The sequence below is a fragment of the Pinus tabuliformis genome, chromosome 1_1 (genome assembly GCF_031772625.1).
Source record: "Pinus tabuliformis cultivar Carrire ecotype Pingquan chromosome 1_1, CPIR1, whole genome shotgun sequence".
NCBI lineage: Eukaryota > Viridiplantae > Streptophyta > Pinopsida > Pinales > Pinaceae > Pinus > Pinus tabuliformis.
The window spans coordinates 183,178,758-183,193,134 of record NC_142297.1 but is presented as its reverse complement, the minus strand read 5'-3'; the positions used below and the strand labels follow the sequence as shown (position 1 = coordinate 183,193,134).

Here is a 14,377-nt window from a genome sequence, read left to right as displayed (position 1 = left end):
AACAGAGCAGAACTTTATGCTTTTTGGTAGATTCTGAAAATAGCAATAGAGAAAGGTTTAAATTGTCTACAGGTGATAAGAGATTCCAAACACATTGCAGAGAGGTCAAATGGAAATTTCAATCAGGAAAATTTGCAGCTGGCCCATCATTGGCCGGAATCAGAGAAGCAAGGAAAAATTCCATGTCATTATCTTTTCAGCTTGTCTGCAAGGGATAAATATGAAGGCTGATATATTGTCCAAGTAAGCATTGAGGATGCAGAACAAATGGATGGAGATGATTGAATACCCCATCTGGACCTTCTCATTCAATCTATTTCTAATCAAGCTATTTAGTAATGACCTTTTGGATGGTTGTTTTGGAAGCAGTGTGTTGTAAAATTTCCATGTTTAAGAAACTGATCGTAATTAGTTTTCTTTGGTGTCTTGAAAAACCTGGAGGATTGCATTAGGTGAAGGCTTTGAAATTTCTTAAGAGTTCATGTATGGCACAACACACACACATATATATGAGAGCACTGGATTTATCAGAGGGTTGGTGGATGGGAGATTGCTGAAGAAGTTGTGGTCTCTATTATCTTCCGGATACATCGCATTAGATTTTCTTCTGATCGACGTTTCGAACCAACAACGATGGTTCATCTTCAGGATCTGAGATAGATATTATTTGAAAGACTGTTCTCAATTTTTCTTTATATATATATGAGATGCTTGGCCGACAGATATTAGAATTTATTTATTTATTTTATTATTATTATTATATTTTTATTTAATTATTTTATTTATTTTTAATTTTTTAATTTATTATTTATTTTTTATTTAATCTGACTATTATGATTATATAAATTTCTTTTAGGGTTATTTTTATTAATTTATTTTATTTATTTGAGTTTAAATTGTTGTATTTATTTTAAATTGTTATAGTTGTCATATTAGTTTAAATTGTTATTATTTAACTATTTTTATTTTAATTACTTTTTAATTATTTAATTATTATTTTTTAATTATTTTTATTGTATTAATTTCAATTAATTAATTATTAATTTTAAGTGTTATAATTATTAATTTTAATTGTCATAAATATTAATTGTTATAATTATTCTATTGGTTTTATTTAAATATTGATTTTAATTGTTATAATTAGTTTTAATTGTTATAATTTAATTATTTTTATTTTTATTACTTTTAATTATTTAATTATTTTTTTTAATTATTTATATAGTATTTATTTTAATTATTTAATTATTAATGTTAAGTGTTATATTTATTAATATTAATTGTCATAATTGTTATATTAGTTTTACCTAATTATTGATTTTAATTGTTATAATTATATTTAAATCCATATTTATTTATGATTATGTTCATTTGTTTTATAATTAATTTCAATTGTCATATTTATTAATTTTAAATTATCATTGATTTTTAATGGAAGTTTTTTTTTTTTTTTTTTTTTACATTGGAATTATTTTAATTACAAATTTTTAATGGTTATTACTCTTAATTGTTATAAATATTATGTTCATTTTAATTAATTGTAATAATTATAATTATTACAATTTATTTATTATTTATTTAATTTCAATTTATAATTTTTGTTTTAATGTATAGTTATTGATATTTTATTGGGGTTATTTATATTTTATTTTGAATTTGTATTAATTTTAATCACATTAATTATTAATTATGAGTTAAGTTTATTTGTTTAGGGTTTAATGCTTACTTTCCTAGGTTGAGGAGTTTTTAAAGTTAAGATATTAATTTATGATTATTTCTTATGATTTATGTTAGTTTCTATTTTATTAAAGAAATGTATTATTTAATTATAATGGATTAGAACTTTCATGTATGTTCTAGGTTAATTGGAGGATTGTAGTTAGGTTTAGAAGGTAGGACTGGAATCCAATTTTCGCTTATGGTCCATCCGTCGTCTCTATTGAGGTTATTAGGGTGTTTGTTAATTTCTATGGCTTCCCTAAATTTCCTTATGAAGTAGTGATCGCTTTTGGCTAAGATACGGGTATCTTCAATACAAATATGATGTTTAGTCTTCTCAGAATGTTCAGCTAGGGCTGAGGATTTGGATCGATTATGTTTAATGTCAGCCGAGTGTTCCTGGATTCTCGTGTTAAAGGATCTCCCAGTCTCACCTACATAGGATTTGCCGCATGAGCAGGGAATTAAGTAGACCCCTTTATGGCATTTTGGATCAATTTTGTCTTTTACTGGATTAAGGCAGTTACGGATAGTGTTTAGGGGTTTGAAAGTAGTTAGAATTCCATTATTTTTCAGGATGCGGGAGATCTTGTCTGTAGTCCCTAGTATGTAAGGGAGGTTGACTTTACCTAGTATGTTGTCAAAGTTTTTAATTTTGTTTGGTTGAGTGTTTGCCTTAATTATAGCTTTGATGGCTTGATGTTTGCTATAACCATTTTTTAGGAAAACTTTAATAAGGTGTTCTATTTCTTTTTCTAAGTGTTCCTTATCAGAGATTCTGAGGGCTCGAGTTGTTAATGTGTTTAGGACTCCTAATTTTTGGGTAGGGTGATGGTGTGAGGAGGCATGTAAATATTGTTCTGTGTGAGTCTTTTTCCTATAGACCTGGTGGGATATAGAGTCATCGTCATTCCTAGTGATGAGGATGTCAAGGAAGGGGAGGCTTTTGTTGACCTCAACTTCCATAGTGAATTTTATGGAAGGGGATAAGCTATTTAGGTGTTGTTTGAAGGTTTCTAGGGTTTCTCTTCCATGTGGCCATATGATGAATGTGTCATCCACATATCTTTTCCATAATTTAGGTTTTAAGGGGGCGGTACTGAGGGCTTTGTTTTCAAAGTCTTCCATAAATAAGTTGGCAATGATAGGGGACAAAGGTGATCCCATAGCGACTCCACATGTCTGTTCATAGATCTCTTCTCTGAAGCTGAAGAAAGTTGATCTTAGGCAAACCTCTATGAGCTTTGATGTGTCTGGATCTGTCAGTTTGCAGATGACCTCCATGGCATCATTAATGGGGATATTGGTATATAGTGAGGTGACATCAAAACTAACCAAAATGTCATTTTGATCAAGTTTGATGTTCTTGATTTCTTCAATGAACTGGGATGAGTCTTTGACAAAAGAGTTTGTGTTTCCCACTAGTGGTTTAAGTTTCTTTGCTAGGTGTTTTGCTAAATGGTATGTAGGTCCATTAATCGTATTTACTATAGGTCTAAGAGGAACGTTTTCCTTGTGAATTTTTGGGGCTCCATAAATTCTTGGTGTGTAAGGATTGTTAACTATGAGATTTTTGTTGTCTTGAATCTTACTGGTTTTGATTAGCTCACATACTTTTTTGGAGATCTTGTTTAATGGGTTTTTGTTAAGTTTTTTGTAGCAGCCACTGTTATTTAAGTGATCTAGCATTTTTTCATTGTAGTCATCACTAGGAATGACGATGGCTCTATATCCCACCAGGTCTATAGGAAAAAGACTCACACAGAACAATATTTACATGCCTCCTCACACCATCACCCTACCCAAAAATTAGGAGTCCTAAACACATTAACAACTCGAGCCCTCAGAATCTCTGATAAGGAACACTTAGAAAAAGAAATAGAACACCTTATTAAAGTTTTCCTAAAAAATGGTTATAGCAAACATCAAGCCATCAAAGCTATAATTAAGGCAAACACTCAACCAAACAAAATTAAAAACTTTGACAACATACTAGGTAAAGTCAACCTCCCTTACATACTAGGGACTACAGACAAGATCTCCCGCATCCTGAAAAATAATGGAATTCTAACTACTTTCAAACCCCTAAACACTATCCGTAACTGCCTTAATCCAGTAAAAGACAAAATTGATCCAAAATGCCATAAAGGGGTCTACTTAATTCCCTGCTCATGCGGCAAATCCTATGTAGGTGAGACTGGGAGATCCTTTAACACGAGAATCCAAGAACACTCGGCTGACATTAAACATAATCGATCCAAATCCTCAGCCCTAGCTGAACATTCTGAGAAGACTAAACATCATATTTGTACTGAAGATACCCGTATCTTAGCCAAAAGCGATCACTACTTCATAAGGAAATTTAGGGAAGCCATAGAAATTAACAAACACCCTAATAACCTCAATAGAGACGACGGATGGACCATAAGCGAAAATTGGATTCCAGTCCTATCTTCTAAACCTAACTACAATCCTCCAATTAACCTAGAACATACATGAAAGTTCTAATCCATTATAATTAAATAATACATTTCTTTAATAAAATAGAAACTAACATAAATCATAAGAAATAATCATAAATTAATATCTTAACTTTAAAAACTCCTCAACCTAGGAAAGTAAGAATTAAACCCTAAACAAATAAACTTAACTCATAATTAATAATTAATGTGATTAAAATTAATACAAATTCAAAATAAAATATAAATAACCCCAATAAAATATCAATAACTATACATTAAAACAAAAATTATAAATTGAAATTAAATAAATAATAAATAAATTGTAATAATTATAATTATTACAATTAATTAAAATGAACATAATATTTATAACAATTAAGAGTAATAACCATTAAAAATTTGTAATTAAAATAATTCCAATGTAAAAAAAAAAAAAAAACTTCCATTAAAAATCAATGATAATTTAAAATTAATAAATATGACAATTGAAATTAATTATAAAACAATGAACATAATCATAAATAAATATGGATTTAAATATAATTATAACAATTAAAATCAATAATTAGGTAAAACTAATATAACAATTATGACAATATTATTAATAAATATAACACTTAACATTAATAATTAAATAATTAAAATAAATACTATATAAATAATTTAAAAAAAATTAAATAATTAAAAGTAATAAAAATAAAAATAATTAAATTATAACAATTATAACTAATTATAACAATTAAAATCAATATTTAAATAAAACCAATAGAATAATTATAACAATTAATATTTATGACAATTAAAATTAATAATTATAACACTTAAAATTAATAATTAATTAATTGAAATTAATACAATAAAAATAATTAAATAATTAAAAAGTAATTAAAATAAAAATAGTTAAATAATAACAATTTAAACTAATATGACAACTATAACAATTTAAAATAAATACAACAATTTAAACTCAAATAAATAAAATAAATTAATAAAAATAACCCTAAAAGAAATTTATATAATCATAATAGTCAGATTAAATAATAAATAAATAAATAAATAATAAATTAAAAAATTAAAAATAAATAAAATAATTAAATAAAAATATAATAATAATAAAATAAATAAATAAATAAATTCTAATATCTGTCGGCCAAGCATCTCATATATATATATAAAGAAAAATTGAGAACAGTCTTTCAAATAATATCTATCTCAGATCCTGAAGATGAACCATCGTTGTTGGTTCGACACGTCGATCAGAAGAAAATCTAATGCGATGTATCTGGAAGATAATACAGACAATAATGCAACTCGCAGAAACCTCAAAGACAAGTTGTGGTCTCTGTTCTTAAAGTAGTCTTAAGCATGATTCAGATTATTTTTTCTGGCTGAATACCGACCCTAACGAGAGGGGAATTAGTTTAAAAACGTTTTGCCTGCTGGAAACCACATTGAGCTAGCACAGAATCCAAATACCAATTAACTCATAAAGTCACATTTAAGTTCAGATACAAGGCATCACACTAGATATATGGAAGCTTATGTAACAGAAACTACACATAATGATTTGATCTTAGAGAAAAGCACAACTCAGCAAAACATAGTATGTAATTGTACCTCAGCCAAGGAATTGTGCAGATTGAGCTCCTCCTCAGTCGCTTTTCGTAGCTCACTGATTGATGATTTATCATCGTCATCATCCACGCAATCCTTTGCCATCTTGTACCTATATGCAACCCATGAAAGCATCCATTTAGACAAACATTTATATTCAATACAAATCTATGGGTTAGTGTATAAAGAAAGAAAAGTCAACAACCAGAGTCGTGTTTCTTGTATTTCTTTACATTCATCAATTTGTGAATATAACTATTAATGGCTGATAACAAGTTCAAAACACAAAGATGTACAGCACATGACATGTGCAACAACACCCTCAGTGATAATTCCTATGGCTAAATGCCAACTGTGTTTGCAATTGTAGCAAATGACAAGCCATTTGATTAAAGACTGCCCTCTTGAATATCTTGCACTGTAGAGGAAATAGAAAAACCCAGCCTGTGTCATCTTCGTCAAGTATATTTGAGGCCCAGGACCTCACACAATCATCTATGTTTAACACAGAATACTAATGTAAAATTTGGTAATAATAAAAAATGTCAACAATCAGACTTGTGATTCTCTTATTTCTTTATTATATATTCATCTATTTAAGAAAACACAGAGATACAGAGCGTGAGATGTGCAATAAAACCCTAAGAGGGAATGGAGATGGCTAAATACCGGCTGTGTTTGCAATGTACATAAACCACCAAGAACAAACATCTAAACATCTTCAAGAACAAACTTCATTAATTCTGAATAAATATAGACCCAATTTAACAATAGTATATAACAATTTGTTTTGAACAACACCAATTGGTATTGAGGCACCATTAATCTCCCATTCTCTGTTAAAAAGCTATTAGATCATATTTGAAGAGCATGATCGTGAGGAAGAATCATACAAAATGCACATAAACTGTAGCTTCTGCAAGAGGTATTGACCAGGCAATTACTTTGTAGCATACAACTTACAAAATAATGTTACAGAAAATCACCTTGTTGAGATTCAAGCCTGAATCTGCTTAAAATTGAACAATATGGTTCTAGTCTTTCACTGGCAAGAGACCTCATTAGATCCATAGCTAATAGCAGCAAGGCTCAAATCCGACATGTTGGTTGCCCATCTTTTAGGTCCTCCTGCTGGGCCTTCAATGTTGTAAGCATAAGAAGCCACAGTTGAACCTTCACAATCCTGCGCCCTATCCATTCTCATGGTCCTCTGCAACACTATGAGACTCAAAAATGTAGAAAAGCTATTCCCCTCAAATGTATCAGCCTGCAGGCATACTTCATAATCAATTGCAGATTGAATGAGATAGGGATACTTTGAGTAGATATCCAACACACCCAGTTTCTTCTTTTCGTAAGGGGCTAAGAAGTCACTCCATCCCTCTAACAGCACCCTGTCCTCTAAAAGATCGTTGGCAACAGCCAGATAAACAACATAGGGCTTCTCCAGTCCAGGAATGTGAGAAACCCTCTTCATTATTTCCTCCTTACTACTGCAAATTTTCAAGTCCTTGCCATTTCTAGCTCTGGACCTCATCTCAAGCTTCTTGCAATGGATCATCCAGTCTTTCTCAATTCTCATATGAATCGCCACATATTTGGGTTGAAATATGAATGGGCTCATTCTGATTTTATTCTGATCAATTCCAGTTCGAGAGCTTAAGCTCTTTACTTGGATACAACTCTGGAGACTTCGGCGGACAAATTATCAACAAGAACGAGGCATTCAAAGACTCTGGCATAATCAAGAACAGGCCAATGGTCGTGCCAAAGAAAAGTGTGTTTACCCTCCAATTTAATAACGGTATGCCGATCGCTTTCAAGGGTATTGCATTGTTCCAGCTGTGCCATATCCCTTTCCACTGTCCACCGCCGCCCACTCCCCTTAGCCACAACGAAAACATCGGAAAAATTACGAGAATTCATGCTGCTTATGCGAACGAAGCCGTTGCAGAGGGAATTGAAATGATGGAGCGAGAAGAGGCGATCGACCAGGTGTCAGCATGAGAATCAAGCCTAAACAAATACTAAGCAAATTGGGTCCTCTGCAATTGATTATGAAGTATGCCTGCAGGCTGATACATTTGAGGGGAATAGCTTTTCTACATTTTCGAGTCTCATAGTGTTGTTTTTAAATTAGAAAAATAATATGGAAATTGGAAAAATGGTAAAAGAATGCATTTATACATATATATATTTCATATATCATATGTATTCCGCCCATAATAGAAATGAACACCATGATGAGTTCCGCCCATAACTGAAGGATGAAATAATCACAAATATTCAAACTGAGAGTATGAAATGATCACAAATTCTGAATTGCATGTTATAATGGGAGACCCTCAAATCAATGAAACACCAATTTCATTAAGACAACAATATGTCATCGTAGCGTAAGCGAGTAGCATAAGTGAGAATCTTTATTATCTTCACGAGTAAGACACTTTATTAACAACCCGCGGTAACACGGGTGGGCAACTTTTTCCAGATTCGGATTGAGAATATTCATCTCATCTGTATACACACTTCATACATAAATAAGTTTTAGTTTCATATATCCATCACTATTCCTTTACAGACAAATCGTCCACATTTAAGCAGTGGTAAAAGCTAAGTGTGGTCTACGGATATAAATTGAGAATCTTGCTTAGTTGGGAACATTGGCGATTTTCTCTGGTAAGTTAAATTTCGCACGCCACAAAAGAGTTAGAAAATATTCAATAAACATGCAACATGTTATTCTGAAGATATCTTACTGACAAATGAAAGTTACACACATGCATATCTCTTTAGAATTTAAACGATCGTAGAAGTTGCTACAAGTGATGCAGATTTGCAAATCATAGAAAATAGATACATATCCTTACTCTTTGAAAGCAGAGCATGTCCTCCAACGTGAATTTCTCTCGACCCTGTGGTACCACAGAACTCTTTGAGAAAAACCCACGTTTTCCCAGACTGCATTTGCTTTTGCATGGATCTAATGAACCCTTCAACCTAACATAGCAAAACACACAAACCAGGGATCCAAGTCACCTAAACTGCTAAATTCAAATTGCAATGAATCTCAACAAATACAAAATAAGGAAATGCTTGGAACATCAATGTCAAGTGTGATACTGAGGTCATTCAACAAAAATATTTAATATTATGCATCACCTTGTACATTGAATCTAACAAAATAATCTCTCCCTGCTATTGTTTAAAATTCTTCAACTACTTTGCAAAATAAATTCTTTTCGGAACATCAGAATATGATAATACCTGGAATCTTTCCAAAAGAGGGATTTCCCTAGCCAACTCCGGCATCAATGTCATGGACAATGTCCTTGGTGTTCTATTTCAATAAAATAAACAATCAGGGGCAATGAAATATTATTGTGCTTCCTCTTCGTTGCAAAATAGTTAATTGTTTCGCACACACATATATAAACTGTTTTTTCTTTACATTTTTGACATAAGATGATTATGTAAAAAGATACATATCATTTACAAAACTGGGGAATTTATTATTCACAATATGTGATTTGATAAACTTATACTTAGTTCACTCATAGAAGGGAGGAATATGAATGCAATTAGTTGAGGTTCACTACTACCAAACTGTCCATCTTCTTCAAGTCCAACGTCAGTTGTGCCTTTAGTCTATTTCATTGCTATTTTGTGTTTTCTCTGGAAATGAAAACCCCTGATAGGTTGCTTGACCCTTGTGATCACACGAAGATTCTTAAGTGAAGTTTATATGGCAACATTTCTTTTATTTTCCTCTTTCTTACCAGGATAATAACTTGTTTAAGAAGCAGAAAAGAAAAAGCCACGAAGCATTGTTAGGCACAAATCATGTTAAGCTTAGGTTTATTGTCATGGTTTTATAGAAGCTTCAGACTGCTTAACTAATGTGAATATAATCCAAATATGGATTGTGCAATCAATCAATATAAATGGCTACAACTACCTGAATATGAAAACCTTAGATACCAGTTTGCTTGCTCTGCTCTGACTCATTCATTTTATAAAACATGGTAAATATGTTATTTACAGGGGAAACAATCTAGTCCAAACTGTGCAGGTGAGCAAAATATTGATGTATTTTTGGTCATTCTGTAATATAAAACGCAGTTTTCGCAAATGATCAAAACAATCAAAAACCAATTCCAAAACTGCATACATCTTTAAATGGAAATGATGGCTAAGGACCACTGCATGCATGGTAAAAAGTCAACAAGGATCAAACTAATAACTGTTAGCCTCTGGTTGGTTAATATATGCAGGTTCACAAAATTGGTGCCACAATATGGTTCAGAAAAGAAAGTTTATGAAGGTGCATTGCATGAATAAAACTGATGACAAAGCTTTATACATCGTTCAATGGTTGTGATGGCTAGGGACCATTGCATTCATAGTGAGAATCAACAAGAATCAAACTAAGAAATTGTAGCTCGTTGGTTAGAATACAAAAACACAAATTGACACCTCAAGGTGGTTAAAAAAAAAACCTCCTCAAGGATCATTACTCGTGCATTACATGAATATAAGTTGCAAGCAATAGAATTTTCACAAACCAAACCCTTAACAAGTGAAACCAAACACTAACTCCACAAATTTCAGTAGGCATATTTCCAATTACCATTTGAAGCATTATTAAGAAAAAATTGCACAACTTGATCATAGCTTGAAGAAAAGTAGCTAGACTCAACTCTGCAAATGGTTTGGCAAGGTCAGAATTGAGAATGAGAAATTATAGAAACTAAAACAAATACAAAAAAAATTCACCCAAAGATAAAATACTGATCTTTTTCCAAGACAAACTCTATCAGTCAAAGGCATCATAGCAAGATTCGAATCCAAACACGACCCAATACGGACAAAATATGTAACAAAAAAATCTTATGCAATCCCCAATATGGAAGTATAGATACGAAAAATATGAATTTTGTTCCAAATTTTGGAGGAATTTCAAACTCAGGAACAGAGTAAATAAGAAAAATAATTCGTTTCTTGAAAATTTCACTATTTATTTTATATTTATATATCTTTTTAAAGTTTTTTTGCTTAATATTTTCAGGGTTTTCAGGGTTTTCATGTTTTTGTGGGGTTTATAGGTCAATCTGGGTATCAAAGACATGAAGTATATTAGCAACGGCAATAAAAAACTGCATTGATCATACCATGTTCGTACTATAGAAAATTCACCAAATTTTGTAAGACTGCTGAATTTCCATTCAACAAACGACAATACAATCAAATCTTGCTACTTTGGTCGAAAACTATGTCCATCAAACTGTGATCTAGTGATTAACAACACTAAAGACCCAGGTTCAAACTCTAGTGGCCATAGCGCCCTAAGCTTGGCCCATGAACCAAATCTGGCTTGGCTGATAAAACGGGCTGAGTTAACTTGGTGACGAGTCAACAGCACCACCAGGGGTTCTCATTCGTCGAATTAGATTATTCTAATTAAAGAACAAGTAAGCATTACAAAAAAATTATTAATAATGAACGAACAACTAAGCATTGAACAGAGGAAAGGAAACCAGACTCACATGGTTCTACAATTAGCGATCAAACCCTATGAGCTCCCCCACAAATTCATCTCTACAGGAGCTGCCGAGTTCCTTGCTTTGTAGCCAATTTGTAAATATCGGAAAGATTTTACTCCCAACCTTCCTGAATTCCAGAGGGGTTTTTAGGGTATTCTCGGCATAGTGCTTGTCTAAATATTCTGTAATTTTATCAGAGTCTAATTCAAGCAAGCAATTGGAACTCCATCCATCGATAAGTAGTAAGTTATTCCAAGTACATTTCGAGTGCGAGGAGGGACTACTTGCCTGACCATGTTTCCCATCTCTAAGAATGAGCATCAGTCTAGAAGGATTTTTCACCATAAATATATACAAAATAGATTAACATATCTTCTGATAGTGAAGGAGATATCAGCATAGCGTTTACCTCTGATAATGAAAGAGATATCAACATAGCGTTTACCTGTAACAACGTAAACTATCAAGATAGCCTGTACTTGTAACAATGAAGACGAGGGTTCTCAAGCTCTCCGCCCATAATAACCCTCCGCCCATAACAGAAATGAAGCCCATGTTCTGCCCGTCACTGAAGGATGAAGGCCAGGCATACTTCATAATCAATTGCAGATTGAATGAGATAGGGATACTTTGAGTAGATATCCAGCACACCCAGTTTCTTCTTTTCGTAAGGGGCTAAGAAGTCACTCCATCCCTCTAACAGCACCCTGTCCTCTAAAAGATCGTCGGCAACAGCCAGATAAACAACAGATGGCTTCTCCATTCCAGGAATGTGAGCAACCCTCTTCATTATTTCCTCCTTACTACTGCAAATTTTCAAGTCCTTACCATTTCTAGCTCTGGACCTCATCTCAAGCTTCTTGCAATGGATCATCCAGTCTTTCTCAATTCTCATATGAACCGCCACATATTTGGGTTGAAATATGAATGGGCTCATTCTGATTTTATTCTGATCAATTCCAATTCGAGAGCTTAAGCTCTTTACTTGGATACAACTCTGGAGACTTCGGCACACAAATTATCAACAAGAACGAGGCATTCAAAGACTCTGGCATAATCAAGAACAGGCCAATGGTCGTGCCAAAGAAAAGGGTGTTTACCCTCCAATTTAATAACGGTATGCCGATCGCTTTCAGGGGTATTGCATTGTTCCAGCTGTGCCATATCCCTTTCCACTGTCCATCGCCGCCCACTCCCCTTAGCCACAATGAAAACATCGGAAAAATTACGGGAATTCATGCTACTTATGCGAACGAACGGGAATTCATGCTGCTTATGCGAACGAAGCCGTTGCAGAGGGAATTGAAACGATGGAGCGAGAAGAGGCGATTGACCAGGTGTCAGCATGAGAATCAAGCCTGAAAAAATACTAAGCAAATTGCCCAGTCCGCCAGGTGTCAGCATGAGAATCAAAAGGACGACGAAAGTCCCTTTCAAAGGAAGGCCTATCGGCCTAAATATAGATTAGTATACATTTATTTTAATTTTAAGTTTTTTTTAATATACTTGAATAATTCAGTCTTGGTTTTTTATTTTTTGTTATATGTGTTAGAATGGAGTTTAGAAAATTAAATCAGTTGGATGCTTCCAACAGGGTCAAATGGTCCCCTCTGCTATGCAAGAATTCTTATCTTCGACAAGAAATTACAAAGGCAGTCTTATACGAAAACCTCTTCTCAAAATGTATTGGGGAGCCCTCCCCAAATATATTTGTTGGAAAGTTTGGCTTACAAGAAATAATGTAATCTTTAATAACAAACTTACTCCTCCTCAAAGTATTGCAATTAAAGCATTATCATTTTGTATTGAATTTGAAGCTCAAAAGCAAAATTGTAGCTCCCCTTTAAAAGTGTTGGATGAGAGGGAGAAAGCATGGCTCGATAAATTGGTAGGTACGGATAATAACCCACAAATTACTGGTAGGAATCAATAAAAGATGGGAAAATGTTGGAAGATTAAAATGATAGATGTAGAATTCAAAACTTGGAAGAAGAGTAGACAATGATGGATTATCTATTTTGATGGGACATCTAAACGAAAATTTCCAAGAGGGGCAAGAGGGGGAGCGACTATTTATGGTCATGAGGATGACAATGTGTTCAAGTACTCATGGGGACTTGGTCAAGGTTCAGGTCTTTATTAGGGTCTCTCGATTGCCTAGTAAAGCAGGTTAAAGAGCTTACAATCCTAGGAGACTCCCTCCTTATTTTGCAGTATTTAGTTAAAGCCTCAATGTCAAAGGAAAAATATCCAAAAAATTTCATGAAAAGAGCACAGAAAATGGTAAAAGACATTCCATCAATTGCATACTTTCATGTATTATAGGACCATAACAAACAAGTAGATAAGATCACGGATGACAAATGCAAATTTAAAGCAAGAGAATTGTGCATCAATGGCCAAATTAGGATGTCAATTATTGCTTAATGAAGTCTAATAACTCAAAAATTAATTTACCCAATGCAGATTCACTTGTCGAATCAGGTTCATAATCATCAAGTACTTTTGTATAAATCAATAGTTTTATGTTTTATAAATGTTATGTTTTGTTGAGGCAATTTTGTAAGGTATACACCTAAAGAAACTCCATTTTTGTCACTCAATGTTATGCTCCTCAAGAAAATTAGCATATCTCTTGGATAAGAGAAAAATGATATAAATTTTGAGAAAGTTGATATGTAATACTTGATGTATTTGTTGTGAGCTAGGCGCATATTTATATAATATAAATACTCATTCTAGTTGAAAAAAATGGAGTTTAAATAGATTGATATTACTAAATCCATTTAATTTTAAGTTATCATTTATATTTTTAAGAAAATTTAAATTTTCCATATTAAATAGGAAATTGTAGATAATATTTTTATGTTTTATGTCATTGTAATGTGATCATAAAATCTTTGTTAAAAATACAATTTTAAGTCAAAGGATATTAGCTCTAATAGTGTGGTGAACAATTTGTTTCTTTAATTGTGTGGGTGAAAGTCTTTAGAAACATGTTGTAACTTGTTAGTTACATTTATATTAATTGTTGATATTTAC

General features: G+C 32.4%; 1 pseudogene; it reads right to left on the bottom strand.

Annotated features, from left to right (window-relative positions):
* Positions 1–6,741: 6,741 nt before the first annotated feature.
* On the bottom strand, positions 6,742–12,125 carry LOC149212145 (O-fucosyltransferase 23 pseudogene; annotated as a pseudogene).
* Positions 12,126–14,377: the final 2,252 nt, after the last annotated feature.